Source organism: Trichechus manatus, unplaced genomic scaffold, assembly GCF_000243295.1.
Source record: "Trichechus manatus latirostris isolate Lorelei unplaced genomic scaffold, TriManLat1.0 scaffold00185, whole genome shotgun sequence".
In the NCBI taxonomy this organism is placed as follows: Eukaryota; Metazoa; Chordata; class Mammalia; order Sirenia; family Trichechidae; genus Trichechus; species Trichechus manatus.
In genome coordinates, this window is record NW_004444121.1 from 3,326,373 (window position 1) to 3,334,274 (window position 7,902).

Below are 7,902 nucleotides of genomic sequence, written 5' to 3' on the forward strand. Positions count from 1 at the left end.
CCCCCGCCCCCGCCCGCGCCCCCGCGAGTGCTGGGCCCCGAGGGCCCGGCCCGCCTCTCCCGCCACGCGCTGGGCGAGGGTGTGTGCGAGGAGGGAGCCGAGGCAGACTGTTACCCCAGCAGGGTAAGGAGGAAGCCCACTCCCCTCCACGGTCGCAGGGTCTCCCCTCAGGCCCACCTCTCTCTTTACGACTGGGGAGGGGGCGGCTGGATCAGTGTGTCCTGGGGCCCTACTACCCAGGACCTGCCCCGTTGGGCTTCATAGGATGTTTAGTCACCGAAGAGCCCTGGCAGCGAGCCCCGCCCCTGAATCAGTCCCCCTTCCCTGAGCTAAGGGACTTTGGGTGGGGGGGGGGTCTTCACACACATGTGGCTGGGCATTCCTGGGGTCAGGGATCGTGGTGTGAGTTGTGCTATGTGGCCACACTCTCCTGCCCCGCGGCCCTTGGCTGCGGCTCTGGGGCCGGGGGAGGGCTCTGCCCAGGCCCCTGCATTGCTGTGGGTGTGTGACCCCGTGAGTGTCGCCCTGCCTGGACAGGACTGCCTGGTCCCCCACCAACCCCAGGTTTTTGGTGAAGACCGAGACTTCTGTATTAAGCAGCCCTGGGGATGTCTGCCAGCTGCTACTTGGGGGGTGGGGGGATGGAGGGGTCTTCAGCCCCCAGGGTACTGCACCTGAACCCTGAGAGCCTCAGGCCACAGCCAGAGCCTGGCCAGAAGCGCCAAGAGCCCTCGGAGGAGGGGGAGATGGAGAGGGGGGAAGCGAGGGGAGGGTGCCGGCAGCCTAGCGCCGTCAGCTGAGGCTGAGAAGCGAGCACCATACAAGGAGTGGAGCTCCGGAAGCAAGCGAGATTCCCTCGGGAGGGAGGCCCCTTCTGCCTCCCTGGCAATGGGATGGGGGAGGGGCGCCCTTCCTGGGGAACCCCTACGCTGGACGGCTGGGGGTGGGTCTGGGCTTCTGATATTACCTCGGCACAGGTGACCCACCAGTACCCACAGTCAGTCCACACCCCTTATCCCCTGCTGCCAGTCACTCATGCGCACTGCACACTCATGCCCCTCACTCGTACCCCCACATGCACTCATGCCCCCACATGCACTCCTGCCCCCACATGCACACTCATGCCCCCCACATGCACACTCATGCCCCCCACATGCACACTCATGCCCCCCACTCATGCCCCCCCCACACGCGGCACCAGACCCACTCGGTCTTGCTCACACACCTGAGGGCTCACAGGTCCCACACTCTCTTGAACCCCCTCCCTGCTCTCCCCGCCCCTCATGAGCTCTCTCCGCGGGAGTCCTCATCCCCCCCGCCCCTCCCAACAAATCTGTCTCTCTTTTCCCCTTCTGGGCTTCCGCCCTTGGGGGGAATGTCTTTCTGGCAAAATCTCCCAGAAAATCGCTCTCCTGGCATTTCTAATTAAAGGTGAGTGGGTGGGCAGAGAAGAGAAAGGAGGGGCACGCAGGGGGTGAGGGGAGAAGCTGGGAGAACAGAGATTGGGAGTCCTCCTGGCTGGCTGCGGAATCCCGGCTGGCCCCGCAGGCGTTTTCCAGGGCGGAGCTGCAGGCTGGTGTGTGTGTGTGTGTATGTAATGTATGTGCATATGCGTGTGTGTGTGCATGTGCTCGTGTGTGCACGTGTGTATATGTGCATGTATGTGTGCATGTGTGTATGTGTATGCATGTGTGTGTGCATGTGGGGGTGGGTATGTGTGTGCATGTGTGTGCGTGTGCGTATGTGTGCATGTGTGTGCGTGCATGTGTGTGCATGTATGTGTGTGCATGTGTGTATGCGTGTGCATGTGTACATGTGTGCATCTGTGCATGTGTGTGTGCACGTGTGCATGTGTACATGTGTGCATGTGTGCATGTGTGTGCACGTGTGCACGTGTACATGTGTGTGTATGTGTACACATGTGCATGCACGTGCATGCATCCCTGAGGGCTGGTCAGCGAGCGTGGCAGTGGTGGTGGGCCGTCTCAGTGAGTCTGTCCACATCTGGGGTCTGAGGGCGTGTGTCAGCGAGGGCAGCCGGCCAGTGTGTGCCTGTGAATGTGCAGCGAGCGTGGTGATCAGGGCTGCCCTCGCCCTGCCCCCCCACGGCTTACACAGCCCTGTTGTCCCTGAGGGTGGCAGGGCACGGCCCAGCTCTGGCCTGTGTGGCTCCAGCCCCCACCCAGCCCCACCCTGAAGCATCAAGATCTGGCAGGGCTTCCTGGAGGAGGTGGGGGGATGAGTGAGCACAGACGGGAGACCTAGGGGACAGTGGCCAGCCCAGGCACCTCAGCCTGGTCAGGAGCGTGAGTGGCCCCTTTGTAGGGGAGCCAGCCCAGAGGGGCGTGAGGCCCCATGGTGGCCCCCGAGTCAGGGCAGGGCTGGGGCTTGAAGCAGATCTCTTGATGACAATCCTGGTATCTTTTGCTCAGGCTCCCCCCTAAATGACAGGACAAAGGTGGACACTCCAGGTCCATGTGTGACAGAGCAGAGTCTTGGGGTGGGATTGCAGGTCACACGGAGTCCCCTGCCCAGGCAGGATCTGCTCAGAGGCTGCACACAGGGCCACGGTGACAGGTGACAGCCGCAGCCACTGCCGCTAGGGAACACTTAATCACTGCCCAATTATCGCCCCAGAGGCCTCGCCAAACCCCCGCACTAGGGCCTTGGGCTCCATTCTTCCGCCTCCTCCGGAAAGAGGCCAGGCCGGCTCCTGCGGCCTGGATGGGGGCGGTTATAACAGGGGCTGCCCGCCCCTTCCTCGGTGCTCCTCCACTCCCTGATGAGCAGGGGTGAAGGCACAGGGTGCCCAACCCTCTAGCCCCCAGCCTCACCCAGAGCAGGCTGGTGCAGAGCTGCATGGCTGGGGCAGGCAGAGAGGCAGGGGTGCTGGGGCTGGGCAAGGAGGGCCGGCAGGCCTGGGTCAGGGAGCTTCCCAGGCTGGCCCGAGAAGGGAGTGCCCCTCGGGAGGGCGGCAGGCCACAGTGGCTGCCGCGGGTCTGTCCAGTGCCTGGCTTGAGGCGTTCTGCCCCGGCACTCCGGGCTCCCTGCCTCGCGGTTCTGAGCCCATGATGCTGGCTTGAAGATGGGGCCTCCCAAGTCCATGATCTCGGGGATCCCTGCCCCGCCCCATCCCAACCTCAGTCCTGGGTCCTCTGTAGCTGTGTGGTCCAGGCCTGGGGACAGAGTTCGCTCCCTCTGTGGCCGTGCCCTCCTGCTGTCCTATGACAGCCTCCCCCCTCCCCCCCACCGCCCTGGGCTCACACCTTCCTCTGGTGGCCCCCCCGGTGCCGCTCCCCAACCCCCCACCCGCCTGGGTCCCCACGTGCCTGGGGATACCTCCTCATCAGAGAGGGACCCCACCCCGGTCCCCTCTGGGGCACGTCCAGCTGTCCCTGCTGTCTCCAAGAGGCTGGGCAGTCAGTCATCCCCTAGCTGTGCTGACTCAAGCCAGTCTTCTCCCTCCAGACCGCCAGGTGTGCTCACAGGAGCTGCCGACGCTCGGGGGTCCTGCCCCATCCCTCCCAGCTGAGCCGCTAATCTCCAGGGGTGTTGGCAATTAGCACTGCTTAGCACCCCAGGGTGTCAGCACAGCTCCTTCAGGGGGGCACAGTTCACACACGCATACCTACCAAAAGCACACGCATAGCAGTGCACACACAGGTGCACACATGCATAGGCACGCATGCATACACAGACGCACACTGGCGCATGCACACAGGGAGGCACATTGGCGCATGCACACACGGACGCACATTGGCGCATGCACACACGGACGCACATTGGCGCATGCACACACATGCGCGGATGCTCACAGGCTGATTATCTGTCAGTAGTCCCAGCCAAGCTGCCCCAACCTGGCCTGAGCTGCATGCCGCGTCCTCTGCACCAGGGCCTTCTCCTGCCCGGACTGATTGAACCCAAGAGCAGGTCCTTGTGTCGTGCTTGGTTCAGCTGAGTCCTCCTGCCTGGTCCCACGGGGCCTGGTCCCAGGGGGTCTGGTCCCAGGGGGCCTGGTCCCACCTCCCAGCGCCCCCGCCTCCCCGCCCCGCAGCCGCCCACCGTGAGCACAGGCTCCTGGCTGCCGGCCGGCCGTTGTAACAAAGTAGCCCGGGCGGTGCTCGCTGGCTCATGGCGGGACGTCTGCCCAGCGATGGTGACTTGGGTTTAGGGGAGGTGAGCAGTGCCAAGGCCCATCTCTGCAGCCACGCCCCAGGCTGCGTCCTGATCAGCGGGGGGCCCCCTCAGGGTGACCAGAGGACTCGGGCTTCTCTTTGTGACTTTAGAGATAATCCTGGCCGCCGTCTGTGACTGGGAGAGGGCAGCTCTAGGGGACCTGAGTGGCTTCCGGAACCCCTCCCTGCCTTGCAGGGCTAGAGCTACAGGAGATTGGCAACCTCCCCCCTGAGGCCCAGGCCCCTCCCCTGCGCTGAAACGGGTGGCGTGGCGGGTGCCTTGCTGCCTTGCTGCCAAGGAGGCCCTCCCGGGGGCGTGCTCCCAGCACTGTGGGTGGGAAGTGCCGGCTCCAGACTCCTGGTCTTGGTGTCTAGCTCCCTGAAGCCATCCTGCCCTCTTCTTTCCAAATAGTTTGAAGAAGTTTCTTGTTGCGCGAGAAGCCGGGGGCGGCTGAGGAGTGTGGTGCGGCTGTCTGCCTTCCCAGTCTCATCTGCTCCGGGTGCCACCATCTGCCCGGGGTGGGCGGGGGACACAGCCTTCCTGTCCTCCTGTTCTGGCTGAAGCCAGCGTCCAGGCACCCACCCTCCCCCGTGCCTGCTCCCCAGTCCAGCACTCACCAGCCCACGGGACTGGGAGAGAAGGGGCGGGTAGATCCTGCGTCCTCAGGGGCCCACTGCAGGGCCGGGCCCTGTGTTAGGGATTCATCGGTGTCCCCCCAAAATGTGTGCTGAAGTCCTAACCCAGTAGCTGTGACTGTGACCTTGTCTGGAAATAGGGTCTCTGCAGATGTCATCAGTTACCGCGAGGCTGTGTTGGAACCAAAACCAAGCCCACCGGCGTCGAGTCGCTTCCGACTCATAGCGACCTTATAGGATGGGGTAGAACCGCCACACAGCGTTTTCAAGGCTGTAATGTTTACGGGAGCAGACAGCCACCTCTTTCTCCCGTGGAGCAGCTGGTAGGTTCAAACTGCCAACCTTTCAGTTAGCAGCCAAATGCTTTAATGACTGCATCACAGTAAAACCAAAAAAACCAAACCCGTTGCCATCCAGTAGATTCCAACTCATGGTCCTAATCCCATCTGAGCGGTGTCCTTTTAAAAGAGGTGAAGAGACAGACAGACAGAGGAAGGACAATCACATGGCGCACATCACAGGCCAAGGGACAGCCAGGGCCACCAGGAGCCGAGAGAGACAAGGAAGGATCTTCCCCTAGAGCCTTCACAAGGAATGCGGCCTGCTGACACCCTGCATCCTGACTCCCAGCCTCCAGAACGTGAGGAATAAATCTGTTCTCATGAGCCGCCCACTGTGTGGTGTTCGTTACTGCGGCCCTGGGACCTGGTGGACACACTCGTGACCAAGTCACCTGGTGGGGGGCCCCCGTCCAGTTTGTCCTTTGCTGTCCCGGCCCAGGGGCCAGGGGCCTGCTAGCCTGGGGCCCTGCTTGCCCCCAGCCCCTGGCCCTGCCCCTGAGCCCTGGGCTTGGGCTCTGCCCCAGGGGCCCCTCCCTTTTGGCCAAAACCGAGGCCCCCTTCCTCGCCTCTCCTCCCCAGAGGGCTTTCGAAGCTGCCTCGCCTGGATGTCACCTCATGGCCGGGGCCATGTGCTCCCAGGTGGACTGCCAGTGCTGGGCAGGGCTGGCACCGCGGGCCCCGAAGGTCTGTTGGCCCTTCTTCCCTTGCTAGTGGGAGGACGGTTTGGGAAGTTGCCTCAACGTCCCATCTGTAAGATGGGGTGACCGTGTTGGCTGTGGGTGTCTGTGAGGCCGAGGGCTGTGACGGGGTCAGGGTTTCCCCACTGCCCCCTCTCCTGCTGTGCACCTCCTGGTCAATGTCACATCCGGGGGACCTGCCCTCAGCCCCGCGGGAGCGGACCCTGCTTCCTGCTTCCTGGGTCCGTGCCCTTCCTCTGCCTCAGGAGGCCGCGGCAGCATGGCAGCACCCGGGACAGGGACATCATCCACAAGGCAGCTCTGGTGAATGCTGGGTGAGCGGGGATGGAGGTGGGCAACCGGGCCTCCCACAGACCCCGCGCTGAGCGCCCCCTGCCACCCACCACTGTCCCGTCCGTGTCCAGCCCAGAGTGGGCGCTCTGCCCCACCATCCCCCTCCCTGATGGGGACGGGGAGGCCTGCAGAGGCAGGGCTCTGGGCTGGGGGTGAGGGACCCAGATCTGCCCCAAGGGCACAGGGACAGTGGGCACCACAGGTGAGAGCTGAGAGCGGGGACCAAAGAAGGGAAAGAGGTGGGGATGGAGGGCAGGGAGGCCAGAGCAGGGGACAGGCGTGCGTCACTGGGTTCTTGTGTCACTCTGCATGGAGTGCTTCTCACCCCAGCTTTCAAGGGCTTCCGGGAGCCGGGGGCTGCCCCAGGCCACAGCAAGCAAGTGACAAAGGCGGGGTCCCCTGCACCCTTTCCAGCCTCTGCAGAAACCCTGGAGGGGCCAGAGCGGGACAGGGGAAGGGGCCTCAGGAGACCTGTCAATACGGGGAGGATGGTCCCCAAGGTGGCGTGTGAAGGGTGGAGGGATCATGAGACGTGGGGTGTCTGAGTACTGGAGCCAGAGGCTGGGACGGAGCCGGGGGACTGGGGACCCAACCAGAGACAGCACTGAGCTCCCCTCCCAGCCTGCTGGAGCTGCAGGAACATCTTCTTTCTGAGCCCCCTTCCCCCCTTTCCTTTCCTGCCTCCCTTCTCTTCCCGGCTTGGCAGGGTTTGTGCTGCTGTGTCCCTGTCCCCGGAACAGGCAGCCTGTTCGTTCCGGGCCCCCACACAGACCCTCCTCCCTCCTCCCTCCTTCCTGCCTCATCTCCTGCCTCAGCGCTGACACCAGCCGCCAAGGAAGCTTTGTGTTTTTCCAGTGAGCCTGGCCCTGCAGTTCTGGGCCGGCTGCTCACGTGCCCCTGGCATTCCCCTGGGGCCAGGAGGCTCCCTGGAGCCCCCAACTTGACGGACCCCCGTCACAGCCCATATACGGAAAGAAAAACTGAGGCCCAGAGAGGGGAGGGGCCCTGGGAGGCTAGAGCTGAGGCAAATGTCAGGTGCAAGCTCGGGGGTCTGGAGAAGGACCCAGGCTCTCCGAGACAGTGGCTCCCAGGCCCTCGTCAGCCCCACCCCCCTTCCCCGGCCTGCCTTCTACCTGTAAGGTGCCCTGTTCAGCCCACAGGTGAGCCAGTCCGCCAACAAACAGCTCCGTAGAATAGGAGGAGCGGCATCGCGACCCACACCACCCCCCGGGGAGGCAGGGCTGCCATGGCCACAGCGAGGGTTGTCAGCAAGGCCACAGCCCTTTGCAGCCTCTAGGTGCCTGCAGGTGGGCCACCTGCACGGCCTCCAAGGAACACCCACAGCTTCCAGGATGTGTTTGGGGGTCTTGGGCTGGTCAGGGCTGCCTTCCACCCGCAGACTGGGTTGCCCAGGAATCTCCCAGCAGTGGGCCTGACCCCAGCTGGGACAAGGGGAGGAAGTTGCCACCCATGATGGTCAGGGGTTGGAGGACACTGAGAGGCGGGAGTGAGGGGTGGGGGCACTGGGCAGGTGGCTGAACCCCTGCCCCGAGAATAATCTTTTGGATTTAAACCGCACCCTCGGCATAGCAGGTCTGAGGCGGGCAGCCCGGCCCTTGTCCCTCTGCTCCGAGGGCTGCGTGTCCTTGTGCAAATCACTTAACGCCGCTGGCCTTGGCATCCTCTTCACATGACGGGCAGGTTGGACCAAATGGCAGC